This window comes from Papaver somniferum, chromosome 9 (genome assembly GCF_003573695.1).
Source record: "Papaver somniferum cultivar HN1 chromosome 9, ASM357369v1, whole genome shotgun sequence".
Lineage (NCBI taxonomy): Eukaryota > Viridiplantae > Streptophyta > Magnoliopsida > Ranunculales > Papaveraceae > Papaver > Papaver somniferum.
The window spans coordinates 82,204,424-82,225,724 of NC_039366.1; the positions used below are offsets into that span (position 1 = coordinate 82,204,424).

The 21,301-nt window shown below is 39.2% G+C and overlaps 1 long non-coding RNA gene across 1 annotated transcript; it reads left to right on the forward strand.

The window, feature by feature from the left end:
• Window positions 1-1,529: 1,529 nt before the first annotated feature.
• On the forward strand, window positions 1,530-2,312 carry LOC113309666. The gene is made up of 3 exons (XR_003340704.1): window positions 1,530-1,625; window positions 1,727-1,848; window positions 2,156-2,312. It is a non-coding gene; the product is annotated as an uncharacterized LOC113309666 (long non-coding RNA).
• Window positions 2,313-21,301: the final 18,989 nt, after the last annotated feature.

The window sequence follows — 21,301 nt, forward strand, 5'->3', positions numbered from 1 at the left end:
AATTAGGTCATATATAAAGCAAAGGGTGAAGCTCACCACCCATTCCGAATTTCCGATCTACTTTCTTCTCCTGCCTCTGCCTGCAATTACGAAGTGGAAATCCTTTGTTTCTCAAATTCTTTCACTGAAAGAAAAGTATGATATGCTACTCTACAAATTCTTAAAGGTTAATCAGTGGGTATCTTTCAATTTCTCAATTTTAATCAGTGGGTATCTTTCAATTTCTCAATTTTAATCAGTATTTGGTGTGCTCAATTTCTCTAAATTCAATAATTGAACTTATGGCTCTAATTGTTGCTGCTAGTGAAGTTAGATTTGTGGGTAGAGTTGTCAAACAGGCCGGCCTAGATTTGTTGTTGTGTCTAGTTATTAACTTATTATACTATTTCTTATCTAGTAATTGTCTAGTTGAAATGAATCGCTCATCTCTTATTAGTCTACTGTTTAATTTCTTTCATTTTTTTGTATCAATTTTTTTTCCTTGTTCTTGATGATTTCTCTTGCACAGACAAGGCAAACTTATTATGCTTGAATGGGTATCCCTGTAATCTCAATGATATGTGAACTCTATGGTTGTTTTTGTGAGAAATCAATGATAGCTCGAAGGTTGGGTGTTTTCAGTAGCTTGCAGCAAACATGCACAAGAGCAAGTCTTCTACTGCCATTTTGGCAATTAAGTCATAAACTACTAATTCCTTGTGTGTGGTTGATGCGTATGCTGTTTATGCGTATATGCTTGGAACATTCGTATGCTGATTTTCTTAATGTTGCTCCAACGAGTGAAGACTGGAAGAATGCAAGTAGTCTTTCAATTTGCTTGAAGTTATTTTATGAAGTCACCATTCTCTTTTCAGGTACGTCATACGTGACAGTTAATCGTTATTTTGATACTGCTTGTTCTTTGTATTTAGAACTTCGTGAGTGGTGTGATTCCGATGATGCATTAATCTCAAAAATGGCAGTGAATATGATGAAAAAGTTTGAAAGATATTGGCAACTTACTAGTAAAACATTTGCAATAGCTTCCATTTTAGATCCTCGGGTTAAAATGAAATTATTGGATTACTATTTCCCATTAATATATCCTGGTAACAGCGAGGAGAAGAAGTTAGAAGTTATGGAAGTCTTGAAAAGATTGTATAATGAATATGCAACACATTATGCTTCTTCAGCTCATGTATACTCAGCAAACATTTCGACAAATCAAGTGAACATGGAAGATTCAGTTGGTAGTAGTGGTAGTACTTCATCTTCTCAAAGTTCTTTTACTTCTAGAAGGAAAAGTTTGACGGCATTTCTGGAAGAAAGTTCACAACATGACGTTGTTCGCACAGATCTAGAGCAATACCTATCATCTGATGTTCACCCTATTAGAAAAGGAAGTGGTATTGATCTGAATGATTCTAGTTTTGATGTTTTGGGGTGGTGGAAATTTCATGGACCAATGTATCCAATTGTAGCAGTGATAGATCGTGATATATTATCAATTCATGCGTCATCGGTGGCTTCTGAATCTGTTTTCAGCATCAGTGGTAGAGTTGTAGATAAATTTCGTTCTTCAATGCTTCCAGAAACAATTGAAGCTCTGATATGCACACAAGATTGGATAAGAAGTGCGCTAAAGAGTAAGTAACATATTCAATTCATGTTTGCTATTATATCAATTTTAGTTAGTGATTCATTTACTATGGTTCTTGTACGTCAACTAACTATTTTATTGTGTTAGATGAGGGATTTGGGTTAGGTAGTACTTCACTTCAGACTCTTTTGGAGGCAATGGAGGAGCTCGAATCAGACGATGATGATGCAACATCGCACATTGTCTAACTGACTGACTATCAATTTAAGGTAAAATAACCAGCTAACCTTGGAATGCACAAATTTGTATTTCCTTAAACTTTGTCGAAATGTGATTAGTAGTACAGTATAAGAAAGTTTGACTTGTGTCTGTCTATACAATATTTGTCCTAGCTAGTTGTATATTTGGGAATTTTAATGTTTGCTTGTGGTCCTGGCCCTAGCTAGTTGTATATTTGGTGAGTGCAATCATGGAAGCAACTCTTGCTTCATCAAAGGCAAGGTCTTTGATTGTGATATGGTTACTTGTACATGTTGTTTGGTTGAATATGATCAACTGTTTTTGTTTCTCTTGCAGGAACAATTGGAAATATGATGGTGAAATCTTTAGTGAACTGGTTGGAACTTCTTTTTGGTATATATATATTATATAGGCATAGCCAAAGAACATGCGAAGTGCGAACTACATCCTTCTTTTTTGTATATGTACTTGTGAAGGAAACACATTTATCTTTTGGGGCTTTTACACTTTATAGAATGATATGTTTGTCAACTTTTGTGGTTATAATACGACAGACTATATTAGCCATTAGGGCTGGCGTTACTTGTAGTTATCGGCTAAAAAAATGTCTTCCAACTTTTGTATTTAATATTTATCATATATAATGGCAGATTCTTACTTATAGCTAGGAAAGTAACTTTGATTTTCCTAATCTAAGGATTCTAAGCTCAAGTTTACTCTACTTTTGTATGTATGTTAAAGATGGTCACTTTTCAGGTGTTGAATAATCTTTTTTCAGTACTCAGGAGCCATAAAATTGGGAAGTCATATAACTGATATAAGTTTGTGTTTTTACCCGATGGGTACCCGGACCCGGTGATTACCCGTGACCTTTACCGGGTCCGGTTCTGGGCCAACACATTATGGAACCGGTCCCGGAACCGTTAGGACCCGGAACCGACGCTGATATGACGGGTCCAGTTCTGGGCCATGTACTACCCGGGAGGACCCGGACCCGTTGACATCCCTAATTGGTATGACTTTTATTGGTGAAACCGATCTTAAGTAATCACCTGAGATGGTATGATCCATTTTGTGATTTTGTGTATGACCAACTCTGGGTAATGGGGAACCGATCCTAGTAAGAGGTGAAACACATCACAAAGGGGAATCGATCCTTGTATGAGGTGCATCAAGTTTGTAACAGAAAGGGGAACCGATCCTATTGACATGTGCAACACGTTTTTAGGCAAAGGGGAACCGATCCTATGGACATGTGAAACACATACAAGTTAGATACCATATATATGTGGGGAACTGATCCTAGTACCTAGTCAACCATATTTTGGAAAGCTAGTGTGACTATGCACAGTACTCACATGGAGGTAGAACCGAAACTTGTTTTGGTAGAACCGTTAAACCCATGATTTGTGATTGAGTGTTCATGATCAATCACGTAGTTCATGAAAGTCAGATGAACCAATTCTAAACTTGTTTGGAAGTGTGGAAAATCGGTTTCAAGATTGTAAGTATGATTTAGGACTTACAAAGTAAGGATGTCGACATACTTTGAACATGTGCAGTAACGTTTATCTTTAATTATTCAAAGTTATTCCTTAATAGTTAAAGGAAGAAAATCCCAGGGTCGAAACATAAAATAGTTAAGAATCTTTTATTTAAGGTTTTTAATTTTATTTTAGGAAAATGAGAATTAGTAATGTGCATTTACTAGTTGAAGATTTTCCAATGAGATTTTCGGTCAATATTTTGGACAGAGCATTTCCAGGGATTATGAAAAGCGAATTTGGAATATATTGCATATCTTGAGAATATTTTCGGTTTTGGAAATTCCTTGGTGTCCAAACTTCCTTGTCTATAAATACTTTAAGTTTGCATTCGTGCAAACTAATCCTTGTCTATAAGACAACAAACTTCCTCGGTTGTGTTGTTACTGGTGAAGCCGCCTATTCGGAGAGGAGAGTAACCTAATTAGGCGAAATCTCTTACGGCCGCTCAGTTTAAAGTCTTCTTTGGGATTGAGAAGCTCTATTAGTACCGTTGGTGGGAAACTAGATAATTGCGGTTTATCTTGTGTTTTCAATTGATTTGATTGACTAGCGGTGGTTGAAATTTGATTGCACCTAGTTTTTTTATGCTTGAGAATCTTCTCTTCTGATATAAGATTCACTCAAACTAGATCAAAGTTTCGACAGGGATCTTTAAACTGTTTGTAGATCTAACGACGTCTTGTGATAATCCATTGTTAACAGACTCCGTTCGGTGCGTGATTGATCACAAGAGATTCAAGTTGTTGTGTACAGGCGTTTATTGAAGATCTAAGAAGATTTGAAGACAAAGAAGATATTGAAGATTTTTGATTTGGGGTTCATAATCTTTGGTGTGCACAATACTTGTTTCGGTAAAAAGAGGATCCAACTATAATATGTTTGTCCTTGTGGTAGATTAGATTGATTAGTTGTGTAGATCGGCATCAATACAATTCTTGGTGATTAAAAGTATTGATTGCAAAATATTAACAATTACTTCGGTAGTTGATAATAAGATAAATCTAAGAACCTGACGAAGGAGTTTATTGGGATAAACAGAACAGCCTTTGTCGAACTCACATCACTTGGTTGAAGAGAGTTGCTACCAAACAGATTTGTTGTTCCTTAACTGTTTGGAATACGAACCAAAGGAATTGTACCAAGTTGTAGATGGGAACAAATGGTTTACTGGTTTTTTAGGAAAATGAAGAGACAGACGTGTTGTCGAGACTCCTCAACCGAGAAAACTGCTCAACCTCACACAGATGCACTACAAAGGGAGTGCTTAGATTCGAGAGATCAATATGTAGGACTCCGGCCTAAACCAAGTCAATGGCCATTCCAGAGTCAATTCGGTCGCAAGGAGGGAGATGGGTTGATCTGTAGGAGGGAAGCTGAGAATTATGTGGGATCAATGATGATCAAGGATTGTGGATGTGTTGAAGGTTTTTGCAATAATTGGTGAACTGGTAAGTTCGAATAAGTTCTGGTAGATTGACGAATTCTTGAGAGTAGTTACTCGAGAAATTTTGTATGAACAATTAGTGATGATGTAATTTTGTCCTTTAATCATGAATTCAGAGATTTATTTATATTGTCAGAGTTGTAAACACATTGATCCCCGTAAGTGTGATGGTTTCTTGAGTGAAAAAGTGGTAAAATGGGAGATCGTGTTAAAGTCAGTTCCATGTCGCGTGGAGACTTGACTGATCGTGCACCCACTACTTTGCTAACTCCTTCAACCGTTTGCACGACCTACGCACATTTCTCGTCGTGGATGAAACCACGTGCCGTAGACCGCCAGACCAAAACCCTAAATGATATCCCCCCATTTGTGACGTGATTGATGTCTCACGAATCGTGGAGTCTGTATGACAAACATGTCTTAGTTAGTTAGTTGTTGACTGATCAGACAATGAGTCTAGGTTTTGTTGAATCGAGCACTTTTGACAAATGCTCAACGATTCATGACTATATGTTAATGTTGCTCGTCTGAGCAAATATTATAAATTCGACGAGTTGTTGAATATTGATGAGTTACTGAATATATGTTGGTTATTCGAGCAACTGAGCAAGTATTGCTCGATTCGACGAATTACTGATAAATTACTGAATATTGATAGTGGGATCAATATTCGAGCGACTGAGCAAGTATTGCTTTCGAAGAATTACTGATAAATTACTGAATATTGATAGTGGGATCAATATTCGAGCAACTAAGAAAGTATTGCTCAATTCGACGAATTATTTACTGATGACGTGATCCAATAAAATATTAATTAAAATATTGGTAGATTACGTGTAATTAATTCAGATGTTGATCGCTGGATCGATATAATGTAGTGTTTGAACTTGCTCAGAATGGTAATTCGTGGAGCGTTTGTTCGGAACCCTAATTTTTTATCAATCCTTCATCAATTGACGAATTGCTGAAAATTGGCCATGAGTAAAGGAGGGACCGACCACATGAGATTATGGACATCCATGTGATGCCCAAGTGCTCGAGTAAGCACGCACCAGGGTCCTCAGTTGGACTGTTGGTGAAGGAATGATGATAAAAGGCCGGTTTCATCATTTATTGAAAAATAGTTGCTTGATTGACATTAGATGATAAAACCTAATTCACGGAGAAGTGAGGTACCGGCCAAGAAGGCATGAATGGCCTTTAGGGTTGTGGGACCAGCTTGTGCTCGATTGAGTAAATCCCCAGGTTAGTTGGAGAGAATTTGGGCCCAGTATGAGCAATTGAGCAAATTAGGTCAGAATTATGAAATTTTGTGGGACCGGATTTGTGTAAGCCCTAGGGATGACTCTGGTCGGTCATTAAGGAATGCACGTATTTCCGTGGTGTCCTTATCTCCGTACTGAGAGTTTCAGTATTTCCTGACGTGCATTCGAGCAACATTGTGAATTTTCAGAAGAGTTTCATCCTGACTGAAATTCTTGATTTTTGTTGGAATGAGCATGTATGCTCAATTGATCAATATTTTGTAAATATTAAAATAAGGACATTTTAACATTTAATATTGTCGTGAAAGGCTAGCCGGTCATGTGACCATGTTGGCTTTTAGTTTTTGATGATTCGACCAAAATTTGAGAAAATACGAAGGAATCATGAATTTTGCTCAAACCAAGGAGCTTCATGAATTGAGAAAAATAATAATTATAAAAGACTAGGGATTGCAAGGTGTGGGGACGGCCATGGCGAGTTTATGGCCGACCGGCTATGTTGCCTGGTCCCGCACGCCTTTCCCTAATTTTATATTATTATTTTTTCATGAAACCGTGATATTATGGAGAATCCATGAGTTTTCGTTGAAACAAAGAAGTTTCATGAGTTTAGGAATAATAATTATAAAAAGCTATGGACTGTGAGGTGTGGGACCGGCTTGGGCACGGCCGGCCGGCTATGTTGCCCGGTCCCGCACACCTTTCCTTATTTTATAATATTATTTTTCAGGAATCCATGAAGTTATGGAGAATTCATGAGTTTTGCTCAAACAAGAAAAGTTGATAAAATCAAGGAGTTTTCATGAGTTCATTAAAATAACAAAATATGAAAAATAATGGGAGAGGCACGGGACCGGCCACGACCAGGGCACGGCCGGTGGGCCCGGCCCCTGAGCGCCTCTTATTATTTTATTATTATTTGTTGTTTTTCTCCCTTTTTGCGTAGGATTCCTCATTTGTCCATATTTTTGAATGCTCGTTTGTGCATCCGGGTGCTCAGTCGTGCATCATTGTCGAGTACACTTGCACCATTTTTGTGGGGCTTACTCGGTGATGATCTAGATGCCCGATTGTTAAGTATTTATCACTAATTTATGAAATTCGGTGGAGAATGATTCATGAAACAGAGTAATAAAAGTGAGTAGTTGTTTATTATCAATCCATAGGATCAGCCGTGTATTCGACCATGAATTCGGAATAATAGAGTCGAATATTACCATTCCACGGGATCGTGGATTCGACCATAGAATCGGAGTAATTAAATATTACCATTTCATGAGACCAGCCGTGGATTCGATCATGAAATCGGAATAATGATATGATACAATTGTTTATTTCCATTCCATGGGATCAGGCCGTGGATTCGACCATGGAATAGGAGCAATTGTTATTGCCATTCCATGGGATCAGGCCGTGGATTCGACCATGGAATAGGAGCAATAGTTATTGCCATCCCATGGGATCATGCCGTGGATTTGACCATGGAATAGGAGCAATTGTGACTGGCACTCCATGGGATCAGGCCGTGGATTCGACCATGGAATATGAGCAATTGTTATTGCCATTCCATGGGATCAGGCCGTGGACTCGACTATGGAATAGGAGCAATAGTTATTGCCATTCCATGGGATCAGGTCGTGGATTCGACCATGGAATAGGAGCAATAATAGATCATTCTGGGAATTCAGTGGTAAATGTCACGGCATAATTAATCTATTACAGAAGGGATATTAGCCAGTTAAAGCGTCATACCCATTCTGAAGGTACATAGTCAGAAGACAGCGAGTTGCCGAAGTCCTGAAGACGTTGTTGCTCTCAATCTACGGAGAACCGCCTGGATCTATACACGGTATCTCTACATAGTCAGGTAACAGTGAGTTTCACCGACGTCCTGAAGGCGTTGTTGCTCTCAATCTACGGAGAACCGCACAATCGTTCTTCTATGTAGAGGCGGGTCTCTCTCATGTAGTCAGGGAACAGTGAGTGTCATCGACGTCCTGAAGGCGTTGTTGCTCTCAATCTTACGGAGAACCGCCCAATTACGTTATTCTACATAAAGGACATGATGAAATGTGTGGCACTGAACACTCAGCTAGTGGAGGCCTTTCAGGAAACATATTCATCATGGCTTTGTAAAATATGAATCGTCATATGCCTGAAGCCAACTCAAAAACATGTAGTATCATGATGTTATGGTTTTGTCCTTTGTTGAAAATCCACCATCAACATTAAGTCCCCTGCTTAGTGATGGACAGTCATGTTCCGCAGTAAGCATTAGATGGTGATTTTCAGTCGACGAGATCGGTGGTTGAGCTCAATCGCACAAAGGTAGCTTCAGAATCCTCGATTTGCCCCAATGGTGTCATGTACGAGCAAATGCATAGATAAGGACCCTGATAGCAAGATAGAGTGTCATCTCATGAGCACGGGGAGATGAGTCACCGCTGATTTGGACGCTCGAAGGCTCAGTTTTGGTCAGTTTAGCGTTCGTGGGTCCGATCCCAAAAAAAAATCTTTGTTTTAGGAACAGACGTTCGTTCGTTTGTTAATTTAAGAAACAAGCAAAATAGACCTGAGTCTAATGATAAAAAATTTGTATATGCGCTTTCACGTAAGCCAAAATTTTATTTTTTAAATATGTGAGATTTCACAAAAGGGAATAAACTCTCGTTTCAAAGGTGGATGCTCGTACGAGAGAAAAGTTTTTTTTTTTTTTTGAATAGAAGTGCGTCTGTTAGTAATAAAATTTTTGTATATGAGCTTTCATGAAAATTTTTATTTTCGATATGTGAGCCTTCATAATTTATTTTTGAAAATATGCTATCGCTTCAAAGATGGATGCTCGCGAGAGAGAGCAAAAATATATACATATATTTTCAAAGTTACGTGAGTTTCACGTTAAAATGTATATTTTGTAAAATCAATGTTTTGATTCTGAACAATCTGTTGAAAATAGACAATTGTTCATGGTGATGTTTGTATGTGAGTTTTCACAATTGTAGAATGGAAGTTTGTCCAATTTTTGAAAAATCAGTGAACGTTCACACAGTGAAAATTTATGTGAAATTAAATTTTTGATTTTCCGCAATTTGCTAGAAGTAAGCAATTTTTGATAAAATACTATTTGTATGGATTTTGTGATCTGATTGTGTATGCACAAAACCAATGAGTGTTCACTCGCTGGGAGTCGCTCACACGGTGAAAATAATGTGAATTGGTCACATGATGGAAGTTTCGTGAATTGTTCACAGTTTTATGAAAATCACGTTATGGTTTTGAAAAACAAATTTTGTTCGTCTTTGCAGGTTTGAAGGAGCGAACAAATTCTCGAGATTGTAATCACTACAGCTAGTGAAACTGAAAATATGTAAGAGTTGGATAGTTACCATTTTTCTAGACGTTGTTGTGAGCACCTCTATTCCATGATTCATTGTTTTGTTGAATCCTGCACTTTGTATGAACGATGTGCCGAAGTAGCCACTTTGCAAGAATGACTGACTCCCATGATGATAATTCCAAAGATGGTGTTTCTAGAGATGACATCTCTACGGAAACAACTTTAAGAAATGGTACTTCTGGGAGCTCTGAGTGATGGTGAGAGATCCTTCATACTGAGTTGTACTTCTGGTTATTTTATTAGCTTTACCATAGGATGATCAAATGGTGAGATCCCGAATCAATGTAGACTCCACGGAAATGGAAGAAAGTCTACGGGAGCGGAGAACCTAGCAGTAAGGACTATAGGATGACGTGCATTCCCCAACTGTTTCTTTGGTGAGTTGTTAGTGCTCCTTGTGTCATGACTTTTCCCTGCCCATGCTATTAGGATCACGGGACCAAGGTTTGTTATTTATTTTCAGATTTTGCTCCATGACGGTCTTCAACTTGTTCCCGGACAAACAATTCAGGAATCTAGCACTGATGAAGAAGTCGATGTAAGTATCTCTTTCGTGCAGGTGATCGTGGCATCTCATTGAATGAAATAATAATAATTGTTGTCGATGTACCCAGGAGGAAATCATTGTAGATAAGCATCATGTTGACGAAGAGTGCTCTTCTTTGGGACATGAGAATATGGAGAATTCCAGAAATCCCGAATCGAATGGAGATAACAACGTTGCCGATGGAGATTTCAGCGTTGCTAATCCTTCAAATGATTTAGAGACTCCCCTAGTAAGTATATCTCCTGTAATCTCTTTATAGAAGTATGAACTTTCTGATTTGCGAATGAATGAATGAGAATCCATGTGAGTATACGAGTAATTTTGCTGAAATACATCACCAGAAAATTTCAGACTTCAGCCTTTTAGTAAAAACACTGTATAATCTTCGTACGGAGTTGGATTTTTGCGATCTGCATAAGTATCTTCAAGCCCAAAAAATTTCCAAGCTTTAGCAAAGAAGCTTTTTGAGTATTGAGCATGTTTAGGGCCTGAAAAAGGCGAAACAGTAAACTTCCAGGAGACTTTCAGAACTTTTTTAGATTGTATGTTGTCCAATGTTTTGGCCATATCTCTTTGCTTATTTCTCCGATTGCTGTGAATTTTGGATATGTTGTAGATGACATCGATACGAAGATAATTGTATATGACCCATCCCTAGATTCTTCACCAGTTTCTCCCAGTTCGTCGTCTTATACAGGGCAGCGTAAAATTATCTTAGACGGGCTTGTTGTAAAACACTCTTGTTGTGTCTTTAGACCATTCGCTTTTTTCTTGAACGGTTGGTGAAGGATTTTGATGTCATTGATTCATTTGAGTTCAGGACCCCTTGATTGATACATGAGCATGGTGCTTGCAGCGCCATCTTGTTTCTGTCAGTCGTAGAAACATCACTTCCGAAACCCTGGTCACGGGACCATCACTGAGGTTGCTCTCAAGAGGGGGCGATGTAGTGACTATGATTGCATGTCCCGGTGGCAGCATTCCTTTTATGATGAATGATCATCACATGAGAGTCTGGTGTCACGAGTCTTGGACTTGTGAAATTGATCGTCATGATCAGCGGACCATCAATCCCCAGTATTTTGTTAAATCTCTCCCTTTCGTTTTCCCATCTTCTGGCAAGACCTAGATAGAGGACCGGGTAGAAAAATTGATGTAATGACCTAGCTGGTCGAAGTTGGAGATACCTTGATGAAGGACTCAGTGGAAAGACCTGGTGGACACCGACCGACTGTGGAAGTTATGAATCCCGTCTGAGAATTGTTGCTTGCATGTTGTATGCTCTGGAAGCTGTAGGAACCTCATACGACGTCGTAATTCGATGCTTGACCCCAAATTTTGAACTAATATACTAAGTTATCATATGATCAAAGAATCACTCAATTTGGAGTTGCAGAGGTCAGCCAACGAAGTGTGCACATTTGTATTTTATAATCCCGTACAAAATTTTCAGATTTTGTAGACCTGACGGTAAGGGCCATATCTTTCAGATCGTATGTCCGATTGATGCGTACTTTTGGTATGTTGTAGAATAGACATAGGCAAACATCTTTTGTTCAATAATAATTGTCCCATTCCTCACCTATTGGTACGTTTTTCTAAACCCATGGCTTGAAGTGTGTTGTATCTCATTTGTAGAGGTGATGAGAACATCTTGTAGAAGACTTGGGATTGTGCCCGCCCATCGTGCAAGCTTCGGAAAGACTTTCATGTGTACATATTTCATGTCTATACACCTTGATATGAGTCATTAGTGCTTGGAGAAGTCCGCTTCGTCGAGCAATACTTCAGAGAATGGTTAATTGATGAATCCTTGTCATGAGGATGTTGCTCTTGAGACCGTTGTTGATGCTATATCACGATTGAAATTTCTCCAGAAATTCTTGTTGATGCTAAGACCATGAACGGAGTTCCTCCGCATATCCTTGTTGATGTTTATACTATGTTTGGAGTTGCTCCAGAGACCGAAAAAGGCTAGAACCAGGATTATCGACATAGCCTTTGCTCATTCATCCAGTGAGCCTTTTACATTCACGAACTAGTTGGTGAGTTGAGAATTCCTAAGATGAAGATGTTCTAGGACTTCAATCTAAATTCTCCTGAATATGACTTTACTGTGAAGTGGCTTCGTCAGGGAATCGATGTTGTTGTGGCAGATAACAACGGCAGTCTCCATTCTGGATGTGAGGAGAAAAAGTTCCTTGGTCGTGCACGGCTTGTGATGTAGAGAGGTTCCGTTGATGAAGTTTCATGGAATCACATCAGATTGCAAATTCCAATAATATCAAGTCCCCAGTGTATGTTAAGGAGTTTGTGTCATCCATGGATGAATGATGTTGCATCTTTAGAAGTCTTATCATGGGATAGTGAAGACTTATCGATTGTAGTTCAGTTACGCTTCGATCGTGCAGGTATTAAATCAGTGTGTCATCGTAGAGATATTTGTGCTAAAGCTAGATGCACCATTATAGGAGGTGTACTCTTTGATTGGGAGTACAATTTGAAGACTTCTTAGATGCCTGAGCGTTGAAGCGTCATATCTCTTAAGCATCGAATGTCTTAGCGTTGATCGTCTCGACCCTGAGTATCTTCTGTTGATTCAACATCCTTTTCGTTGCGGTAGTGGGATTCAACACTTGTGCAGTCATCAGAGCTTTCTGATTTTGTGGCACACATGGACACTTCTACAAGGCTATGGAGAAACGCCCAAAGTGTTCTTTGCCATGCTTGGACATTATCTCAGTAATGAACGTCTCAGTGCTCGATTCGGAGAAATTTCAGATTCAACCACTTGGTAAAATACTAATGCGGTGAAGCTACCATTCGTCTTGCAATAGCGGAGTTGCTAGAAGTATTGAGTCTCCATGCTAGGATATCATGTGAGGAAGTAAATGACATAGACATGGAAGGAATGAGACTTTCCTGAGTGCGAAACCTCTTGATGAATGTCTATGCATCTTTTGTAGGTTCTTGTTTCAACCTCGTCAAAGTTCGAACTTCCTCCAAGTGCTCTGATGATGGAATGTCCGTCAAAATCTTCTGGATCAGAACTTTCTTTGTTGGAGAGATGTGCAACCAAAGGCGCTTGTCAGTACCCATCTTTTCAGCGTGGACCCACGCTCGTCTGAAGAACATGTCATATCTTGGATCTTTCTGATTATGCGAAACTTGGTTTCTGTCCAGGTTGAACTTATGTTCACTTTAAGAGTGATGTAGCCATAAGCATTTCCGAGCGTTCCTTCAAGGTATCTGATTGAGATGGGATCACGAGTAGCTTCTTTTCGAGTGATGCCTGCGGCTCTGAGGTTTTTCAGTGGAATGACGTTGATGGCGGTGCCAGCATCGATCAACATTCTTCCGAATTCATTTCCTCTGAGATGGACTGTGGTAAGCAGTCCCCTGTCGTGCATCTCCTTGTCTGTGGATGAAGGTTCAAGGAGGATTTCCAGGATGGACGGATGTCTGACACAATGTAATTCGGTGTCGTGAACATGTCTTTCCTTTGTGCCTTAGACATATAGAGCAATTTCACAGGTATGCTCGATCAACGATTGGACTGCTTCTTTGACTGGTTATTCAGAGAGTGTAAAGGTTTGGGAGAGGATTCATCTGTACTACTTCAGTCCCCAGTTGAAGCTATTATGGATCAACCTTCTCTTTGAAGATGTGTTTCAATATGTTGCAGTTACTTGTTGGATGATCGATGGACTTATGAAGGCGAAAATACCTGGGATTCTCCATTTCTTCTTCAGTTGGCTCTCTCCTGATGAACGATAATTTGATTGCACCATCTTGAACTCAGACTTCCAGTAACTCGATCACTCCTTCATGATAAGAGAGAATTTTGAGTCTGCCTGATCATATCCCCGTTCGTTGATGTTGAGTCGAGGTTTGCACATTTTAGGATTGGTTATCTTTTCTTTGCACCTTCAGAGGAGCCTGGGATGTTGGAGAAGCGCTCTGATGATGTGTATCGGCTTTCCTTTCATTCCTTTCAGCAACAACGTTTGTTGAAGGCTGGGGATTGTACTGATCGCTGACTAAACATCGGATGCTTCGAGGTTCCTCGACCTTGCAGACTTTGCTCTTTCCAGTAAAGCATGCGCGGTAGTTGCTGATCGCTTGCCTGCTTCATGAAGTTCTGAAAAAGTCTGGAATCACAGATTCTCCGGCAAGGCTCTGTAGATTGGGATCATTCCGTTGTATTCATGCTCTCCTAGTGCCTCCATGAATCGTCAGTCGTGTTCTCGAGCGTTCCCTGTTTATTTGTAGTATGGACGTTGGGGAAGTGTAGCCCTTCGGGAGAGGAATTCTTTGTGTAACAACAGGATATGGAAGTTGATGACGATGAATCAATGTCTTGTCTTTTCATCGATCCTCCATAAAGCATTCCAGGACTTCACAGGTGATGAATCCTGCAGGTTCCTTCGTTGGTGGATTGTCTGCAGCCTTGTGGACTTCATCATCGTTTATTACATGGATCGGAGTGGCTTCAGGATCAGCAGTCGAAGATGTTTCTTTGGATTTTCCCTTCTCCTGAGTTTTCTCTGACATCTTGTCAGTGAGAGTTTTGAGATGATTGCACAACTCTTTTTGTGTTGCAGCCATGTCAATCTGGTTTTTGACGAGAGTCTCTTGCAGCTTCATGAGATAAGCTTTCCTCTGGTTTCTTCAGGAGATTCGCTAGGAGGTGAATTATTGATAGTGCTAGTAGCATTGATTGTAGCATTAACAAGAGTGATCATTGGAGCACCAACACTCGTAAGAGTGGTAGTAACATGTGGCGTGACATTAATGGTCGGAGGAGTGGTATTAGCGGTACCACTGGAGCCTGCAATGTTGATAGAAGTAGTACTTGCGGTGGCAGTACCACTAGAACTTGCGATGTTAGAGTCAGGTCTTGAACCCGGATTGGTAATTGAAACAGACCTAAGATCGACCATCTTTGTGAGAATTGAGATTGCAACCGAGAGAATATTCTCCTACTGTGGTCGCCAATCTGTAGATGCGGAAAAACGGTTTACTGGTTTTTTTGGAAAATGAAGAGACGGACGTGTTGTCGAGACTCCTCAACCGATCAAACTGCTCAACCTCACACAGATGCACTGCAAAGGGAGTGCTTAGATTCGAGAGATCAATATGTAGTACTCCGGCCTAAACCAAGTCAATGGCCGTTCCAAAGTCGATTCGGTCGCAAAGAGGGAGATGGGTTGATCTGTAGGAGGGAAGCTGAGAATTATGTGAGATCAATAATGATCAAGGATTGTGGATGTGTTGAAGGTTTCTGCAATAATTGGTGAACTGGTAAGTTCGAATAAGTTCTGGTAGATTGACGAATTCTTGAGAGTAGTTACTCGAGAAATTATGTATGAACGATTATTGATGATGTAATTCTGTCCTTTAATCATGGATTCAGAGACTTATTTATATTGTCAGAGTTGTGAACACATTGATCCATGTAAGTGTGTCGGTTTCTTGAGTGAAAGAGTGGGAAAATGGGAGATCGTGTTAAAGTCAGTTCCATGTCGTGTGGAGACTTGACTGATCGTGCACCCACTACTTTGCTAACTCCTTCAACCGTTTGCACGAATTACACACATTTCTCGTCGTGGATGAATCCACGTGCCGTAGACCGCCAGACCAAAACCCTAAGTGATATCCCCCCATTTATGACGTGATTGATGTCTCACGAATCGTGGAGTCTGTATGACAAACATGTCTTAGTTAGTCAGTTGTTGACTGATCAAACAATGAGTCTAGGTTTTGTTGAATCGATCACTTTTGACAAATGCTCAGCGATTCATGACTATATGTTAATGTTGCTCGTCTGAGCAAATATTGTAAATTCGACGAGTTGTTGAATATTGATGAGTTACTGAATATATGTGGATTATTCGAGCAACTGAGCAAGTATTGCTCGATTCGACGAATTACTGATAAATTACTGAATATTTATTGATAGTGGGATCAATATTCGAGTGACTGAGCAAATATTGCTCAATTCGACGAATTACTGATAAATTACTGAATATTGATAGTGGGATCAATATTCGAGCAACTGAGCAAGTATTGCTCAATTCGACAAATTATTTACTGGTGACGTGACCCAATAAAATATTAATTAAAATATTGGTAGACTACGTGTAATTAATTCAGATGTTGATCGCTGGATCAATATAATTTAGTGTTTGAACTTGCTCAGAATGGTAATTCGTGGAGCGCTTGTTCGAAACCCTAATTTTTGATCAATCCTTCATCAATTGACGAATAACTGAAAATTGGTCATGAGTAAGGGAGAGACCGACCACATGAGATTATGGACATCCATGTGATTCCCAAGTGCTCGAGTAAGCACGCACCAGGGTCCTCAGTTGGAATGTTGGTGAAGGAATGATGATAAAATGTCGGTTTCATCATTTATTGAAAAATAGTTGCTCGATTGAGCATTAGGTGATAAAACCTAATTCATGGAGAAGTGAGGGACCGACCAAGAAGGCATGAAACCGGCCCTTAGGGGTGTGGGACCATATGGTGCTCGATTGAGCAAATCCTCAGGTTAGTTGGAGAGAAGTTGGGCCCAGTATGAGCAATTGAGCAAATTAGATCAGAATTATGAAATTATGTGGGACCGGCTTTGTGTAAGCCCTAGGGATGACTCTGGTCGGTCATTAATGCATGCACGTATTTCCGTGGTATCCGTATCTCCATACTGAGAGTTTCAGTATTTCCTGACGTGCATTCGAGCAACATTGTGAATTTTCAGAAGAGTTTCATCCTGACTGAAATTCTTGATTTTTGTTGGAATGAGCATGTATGCTCAATTGATCAATATTTTTTAAATATTAAAATAAGGACATTTTAACATTTAATATTGCCGTGAAAGTCTAGCCGGTCATGTGACCATGCTGGCTTTTAGTTTTTCATGATTCGAGCAAAATTTGAGAAAATACGAAGGAATCATGAATTTTTCTCAAACCAAGGAGTTTCATGAATTGAGGAAAATAATAATTATAAAAGACTAGGGATTGCAAGGTGTGGGTCCGGCCACGGCTAGGGCATGGCCGACCGGCTATGTTGCCCGGTCCCGCACGCCTTTCCCAATTTTATATTATTATTTTTTCATGAAACCGTGATATTATGGAGAATCCATGAGTTTTCGTTGAAACAAAGAAGTTTCATGAGCTTAGGAATAATAATTATAAAAAGCTAGGGACTGTGAGGTATGGGAGCGGCCATGGCTTGGGCACCGCCGGCCGGCTATGTTGCCCGGTCCCGCACACCTTTCCCTATTTTATAATATTATTTTTCATGAATCCATGAAGTTATGGAGAATTCATGAGTTTTGCTCAAACAAGGAAAGTTGCTAAAACCAAGGAGTTTTCATGAGTATATGAAAATAACAAAATATGAAAAATAATGGAAGAGGCATGAGACCGGCCACGGCCGGTGGGCCCGACCCCTGAGCGCCTCTTATTATTTTATTATTATTTGTTGTTTTTCTCCTGTTTTTTGTAGGATTCCTCATCTGTCCATATTTTTGAATGCTCGTTTGTGTATCCGGGTGCTCAGTCGTGCATCATTGTCGAGTACACTTGCACCATTTTGTGGGGCTTACTCGGTGATGATCCAGATGCCCGATTGTTGAGTATTTATTACTAATTTATGAAATTCGTTGGAGAATGATTCATGAAACAGAGTAATAAAAGTGAGTAGTTGTTCATTATCAATCCATAGGATCGGCCGTGTATTCGACCATGAATTCAGAATAATAGAGTCGAATATTACCATTCCACGGGATCGTGGATTCGACCATAGAAACGGAGTAATTAAATATTACCATTTCATGAGACCAGCCGTGGATTCGATCATGAAATCGGAATAATGATATGATACAATTTTTTATTGCCATTCCATGGGATCAGGCCGTGGATTCGACCATGGAATAGGAGCAATTGTTATTGCCATTCCATGGGATCAGGCCGTGGATTCGACCATGGAATAGGAGCAATAGTTATTTCCATTCCATGGGATCATGTCGTGTATTAGACCATGGAATAGGAGCAATAGTTATTGTCATTCCATGGGATCAGGTCGTGGATTCGACCATGGAATAGGAGCAATTGTTATTGCCATTACATGGGATCAGTCCGTGGATTCGACCATGGAATAGGAGCAATAGTTATTGCCATTCCATGGGATCAGGCCGTGGATTCGACCATGGAATAGGAGCAATAGTTATTGCCATTCCATGGGATCAGGACGTGGATTCGACCATGGAATAGGAGCAATAATAGATCATTCTGGGAATTCAGTGGTAAATGTCACGACAGAATTAATCTATTACAGAAGGGATATTACCCAGTTAACGCGTCATACCCATTCTGAAGGTGCATAGTCAGAAGACAGCGAGTTTCCAAAGTCCTGAAGACGTTGTTGCTCTCAATCTACGGAGAACCGCCTGGATCTATACACGGTCTCTCTACATAGTCAGGGAACAGTGAGTGTCACCGACGTCCTGAAGGCGTTGTTTCTCTTAATCTACGGAGAACCGCCCAATCGTTCTTCTATGCAGAGGCGGGTCTCTCTCATGTAGTCAGGGAACAGTGAGTGTCACCGGCGTCCTGAAGCGTTGTTGCTCTCAATACGGAGAACCGCCCAATTACGTTATTCTACATAGAGGACATGATGAAATGCGTGGCACTGAACGCTCAGCTAGTGGAGGCCTTTCAAGAAACATATTCATCATGGCTTCATAAAATATGAATCGTCACATGCCTGAAGCCAACTCAGAAACATGCAGTATCATGATTTTACGGTTTTATCCTTTGTTGAAAATCCACCATCAACACAAGTACGTGACTTATTACAGGTCGGAGGCGTGGGAATACATAAAGAACTAGGTGAACTATAAGTTTAGTTGCTTGGTCTCAACTATACAAAGTTAGTTTGATTTTTTTATAGCGGCATAATCATGAGAGTATTCAATTCTGGACAAGGTCCCGGGGTTTTTCTGCATTTGGGGTTTCCTCGTTAGCAAAATTTTGTTGTGTCATTTACTTTTATTTTCCGTAATTATAATTGTTTGTTATTATAATTTAAAGTAAATTACACAAACGTTAATTCCTATTTACTTGATAGTAATTCCATTGTGTTTGGTTAAGTCCGAACCTCTTATCAAGTAAACATACTTCGTTGTTGTATTGTCTTGATCTCGTATCCATAGACGATCACACGAAGTGTGAACCGATTAGTTGTATTGTCTCGACTCAGCCCATAGACAATCACTTTCGGAAAAAGGACTTATAGGTGGAAACTTTTTAGCTTGAGGTATATTTGGGTACCCTCGCCTTTTCAATTGGTATCAGAGCAGGCAAACACGAAAAATCTAACAATCTATGTTTGGTGCGATCCATCCTATAATAAATTGAATTTATGTCTGATTCAGTTAACGTTATGCAAGAGTATGACTACTCAAAGGTTGAAGACGTTACCACTTCGTTGACTCATGATCCAGGAGTTGCGAAAACATCCGTGTCCATTTCTGATGGAAAAGAAGATGCTGATAAAGAGTTGGTAAAACTCCTAAAGCCTATAAAATCTTTGTCTTCTAAAGTGTTGATATTAAAGACATATACAAATCTTCTTAAATAGGAGATCAGAGATAAAGACTTTCAACTGAAGATTCTAGCCATAAAGAATATGAATCTTACTGTCAAATTAGAAGCTCTTAGTAAAACTATTTCTCAAGAAAAAGAGACACGTCCTATGACCCTGACTAATGATGTTGTTGTGATTTCTTCTTATGTTGAGGAAACTAAAAGTCCTTGCTCGACTTTTACAGATGGTGATAAAACCGTTTTAGTCACATCTGAAACAGATCAAGATGATGGTAGTTTTCCTAACTACTTCAAGTCAGAAGAGGATAAGAAACCATCTTTTATATCTACTGATGATCAAACGAAATCTTGTCTAAAGGAAACTTTGAACCAATTCCGTGAAAGTGATCTTAAGGAATATAATTTTAAGTCACTTTATAGGAAACTTATACTTCTTCAACATACGGTGGTAAAAATATTGAAAGAAGTTTCTTGTCTTAAAAAACTGAAAGACCATTCCTCAGTAGAAGACATATTATACCACTACCCTATAATATCAACTCAAAAGAGTCAGAGGAAAGAGTTGATAATCGCTTATGGAAAAAGGTTCCTCTTCACCCATAGAGAAACAATTCTCGTTTTGATGAAGAACGACTCCAGTAGGAAGGGAAAGAGAGAATCTCTGCCAAAAGAAACAATCACGAATCTCCGATAATTGTTTCAGATAATCACACTGATGTGAATCATAAGGAAGTCCTTAGAATGAGAAAGTCATATGAAAATCTCATTGGAAGAATTAAGAGAGATTTATCAATCTCTGAAAATTCTCACGTCAGTACAGTTTCTCCACATGATCATATCTCTAAAGTTAGAAAAGATCATCGTCTTGGGAGAAAATATTTTGGGCAGAAATTCCCGAAGAGAAACATGAACTATGTTTCTGATATTCACTGTAAGCTAGAAAAAGCTTACTCCGATGCAACTTAGTTGTATCAAAATTGTGCACTTTCATATTTTTCGTGCTCTTATTCATGGATGGGAAAGGCACAATAAAACTGGATCACATTTTTTTGTGTAATTATCTATCAGAAAAAGTTGTGACACTTTATGGACAGCTGCAAATCCATGGTTGTCTGAAAAACGTTCATGTTTATCTTGATCTTCCAAAAATAGGTTTTATTTAGAATTTTTGAATTTTAATAAACCTTCCAGCTTGAGAAGTTCGGACAAAGGAAACAAAATATATTCTTTAATATTTTCAGATTTCCCTGATATATTTCGGTCTGAGAGTTGTCTCTTCTTAAAGGGAAACTATCTCTTGCCTATATTATTGAAACCCTGATTTATCCTTATTCATATAACCGAGCATGCCTCCAATAACTCGCAGTATCACAAAGGCTAATAAGGAGGAAGCTCAAAAGATTAGTGATTGTCAAGGAATCAATACAGAGAGGAAGAAGAAAAACATATCAAATAACATGTCTGATTATGATTCTGATAGTTCAGTTGGATCACAAGATGAGCCATGTCTGTTGGCTTACAACCTACAAGATCCGACCAAAACCAAGTGGATTCGTTCTGATAGTATGATTGACTATATCCAAGGTTTTGAAGAATTAAGAACCAATCTCATAATAACGGTTCGAAATCAAGACTGGCTCAAGGATAAGATTGAGGAAACAAAAG